This window comes from Callithrix jacchus, chromosome 11, assembly GCF_049354715.1.
Source record: "Callithrix jacchus isolate 240 chromosome 11, calJac240_pri, whole genome shotgun sequence".
NCBI classification, from domain to species: domain Eukaryota; kingdom Metazoa; phylum Chordata; class Mammalia; order Primates; family Cebidae; genus Callithrix; species Callithrix jacchus.
In genome coordinates this window covers 32,802,089-32,805,442 of record NC_133512.1, presented here as the reverse complement: position 1 = coordinate 32,805,442, position 3,354 = coordinate 32,802,089, and the positions used below count along the sequence as shown (strand labels likewise).

The window sequence follows — 3,354 nt, the reverse complement described above, 5'->3', positions numbered from 1 at the left end:
CGAGGCCAGATCATGCAAGGCTTTAAAAACTATGATAAGAGTTTACATATTATCCAGAAGAAGGGTTGGGGGAAATTAAAGGGTTTAAATAGGAGTCTGTCGTGATTAAATTTGGATTTTAGGAAGATCACGCTGAGATTGGTGGAAATATTGCCTGGAAGGGAGTGAGACTGAGGCAGGAAGACCAGCTGAGAGGCAATGGCAGTCATCTAGGCCTGGGACAACCAAGGATTGGACCAGGGCAGTCAAGATGGGCTTGGAGGCCAGGGAGCAGAATTAAAATACATTGAAATATTGTACCTTCAGGGATCAAGTCTACAGTTTGTTACTAAGGAAGTTTCTCTGAACATGTACAGAGCTGCAGAAGAGCACCAGAACCCACGAGGAGAAGGTGCAGCATGATGCTGAGCGTGAAGCTGGCTCATGGAGTTGCTCTGCTGCTACTGCTACTTGCTGCTGCTGATCGTTCTCCTCTTCCTTGGGGAGTGGAAGATGGGGAGAATGCAGTTGGAGTGGTTCCAGTTAAAAAAAAGAAGAAAAAAGACAAAATAAAATACATTGAAAAATTCAGAAAATGACAAGGATTTAGAGTAAATGCTTAGCTTTAGTTTTGGGTGATGCGGAATACAGAAAAGCCACTAAACCAGACGGGGGATATTGGCTTAGTAATTGTTTTGGAGATATTCAGAGATACTACTTCAAATATTATTACTTTTGAAGTTTTGTATCTGCCTAGTTGGAATTAAAAGAGGGAAACCCTAGTATCAAGATCTAATAAGTGGCTGAAATATGAATCTGGAGCTCAGAAGAGAAGTCTGAGCTAAAGACTGAGATTTGAGAGTTGTTTGTCACAGAGAGCAGAGCTAAAGTGTAGGGGTGCAGGAAGATATTTAGGGACGAGACACAGAATGAAAAGGGAAAAGGGCCAAGGACAAAGCTCTAAAAAATTTTAAGATAAATAATTTTTATTATAAAAGAAAAACAAATGAAAACAAATATTCAGAAAAGACAGTTATTCGTTTACTCTCCTGCCACCCTACCACAGCCACGGTTAGTAATTTGATTTCCTTTGCCATCTTTTTTAATCTACGCTGCATGTGTTATTTCAGTCATGATCACAGCCATTCATATACTTTTGTCTCTTGCAATTTTTATTTAATATGACATTTTCTCAGGTTTTATATAATATTCATGACTAATTTTTAAAGAGTACTTAATGACCATTCATGTATATCCATTTATTGGCTATTTCCTGGACCAGGGGATGGCAAACTATGGCACCACATTTGTAAATAGTTTTACTGGGACACAGCCATGCCTGTATTGTTTACATATTGTCTGCGGCTGCTTTGTGTTACGTACAGCAGTGTTGACAAATTATGACTGAGACAGTATAGCCTGCAAACCCTAAAATATTTTTTTTTTGGTCCTTCATTGAAAAAGTTTGCTGACTCCTATCCTAAATTTTTAGGTGGTTTATAATTTGGGCTATTAAAAGTAATGCCGCTTGGAACATCTGTGTTCCAAGATGCCTTCAAGATATCCTTAGAGCGGTTATGGCTGAGGGAAGCAATGAAGCGGGTAGACAGCACAGTTTGCAACCCCTTCCCTTCTAGCTCCGTACAAGGCAGATGAGCTGCAGTTCTGGTATTCCCACACAATTTACTTCCTGCCACCTTTACTCTCCCTGAGATCCAGGTAAACCAAAAATGCTATATAAACTTGGGTGGCATCTCCTATACCTCATTCCATTATTTCTAAGTACTTTGGGTGGCTGCCCATCCAGGCGTTCTCGAGGGGCCCATGAGGGAGCACAGCTGCTGTGAACACTGCTGGGGCCCAGCCTGCGGCAGCTGGGGGTCAGCTCAGAATCGGTGGGTTCCTTCATGCTGGCCAGTGCAGAGCTCCGAGAACACCCGCTGCTAATGAGAAGCAGGAGGAGCTGTCAGCAGACAGAGAAATCAAAGGCAGTTGGCAAGGGCAAAGGAGCATGAGAGGTCACAGAAATCTGGGGTACACTTAAATGTGAGAGGAATGGTGAACTGCCCCATGGAGGAGAAAGGTGAGCTGAAGACTGAAGATCTTCCATTGGATTTGTTAATGGAATTTTCTCTGGTGTCTTTGCCTGAATAATATTAGCAGAGCTGAGGGGCAGAAGCTTGATTGAAGAGAGCTGGAAAGTAAATGGAAGGAGGGAGAGTGAATTTAAAGTGTTTGTATTGCTGATTTAATTCTCAGTTCTCTCTCCTAGATTATAAGCTCAGAGGGAGCAGAGGCAACATTGACCTTCCTCAACGTTAAAACCGCATACCAAATGCTATGCTCCATCTATAGCAGGCATTTAATACATATTTAGTGAATGTGAAGAGACACAGTGGTAAATAAGGACATTAAGTACAGGGGATACCAGGGAGGCTTTTTATTTCCTTACATAAACTTGAGAAAAAAATAGAAGAGCTTGAAAATGTACACAGAGAGAGGTTTCAGAGAAAGCATAAAAAGACAGACTTGCCATAGATACTAAAGCACATATTTGGCATTTCCTCTAGATCGTCCTAAAAATCATCCAAAGGCAAAACATGAATGCAAAAACCAAAAATGCAAACTCCAGTTTGATGAAAGCAAGGAACTGTAAATTCCCAAAGCAATAATAGAGAAGGTAAGAATTGGTAAGAATGGAGAGAGAGGATGTAGAGATTGCGGGTCTCAAAGAGCCATCAAAGGTAAAGGGGTACTTCCTGAGGAGCAAAATCCCAAACCCTCACTGCAACAGGGTGCACGTGTAAGGGGCAGGAGTGCTTCTGAACATTATTGGCTTTTAAAAATTGGAGGAAGCAGAGCCAAATGAGAAGCCACACAGAAAGGCTGCATGTAGAGAAAATGGACCATCTCTATGACATCAGGGGAGAAGAGAAAGTTGCTATTATGAGAATGAATCACTGTTGCCCATCATCACCACTCACAAAACCCTGGGGAATGAGGAAATTCTAGCCAGGTTGGAGCCTGGCACTGGTCCCTTCCGAACATGCACCTGCAAATAATTGGTCTGAAAAAATTAATCTCTTTCAGTAATGAAGAATCAAATAGTGAAAATCCACATAACTATGAACCACGGGGAGAGGGAAGAAGGAACAGAAAAAAAATTGGACAAGAAATACTCATGAGAAAAAATACTGCCTTGAAGCAGATAAATGCTGCATATATTGTATGAATTAAACATAATCAATAAACAACTGCTTTTATGAAACAGGAACTTCAGATATGCAAGAACCCAAGGAAAAGATAGATATAAGAGATGATAAAATGTAAGCTAGAAGAACTCAACAAAGAAATGTAAGAAAAAGGTAAAACCAT

General features: G+C 40.9%; 2 pseudogenes; one reads left to right on the top strand and one right to left on the bottom strand.

The window, feature by feature from the left end:
* Positions 1-290: 290 nt before the first annotated feature.
* LOC118144048 (small nucleolar RNA U3) lies at positions 291-517 on the top strand (annotated as a pseudogene).
* Positions 518-1,454: 937 nt separating this feature from the next.
* LOC118143565 (tRNA-splicing endonuclease subunit Sen15 pseudogene) lies at positions 1,455-1,888 on the bottom strand (annotated as a pseudogene).
* Between the last annotated feature and the right edge of the window lie 1,466 nt (positions 1,889-3,354).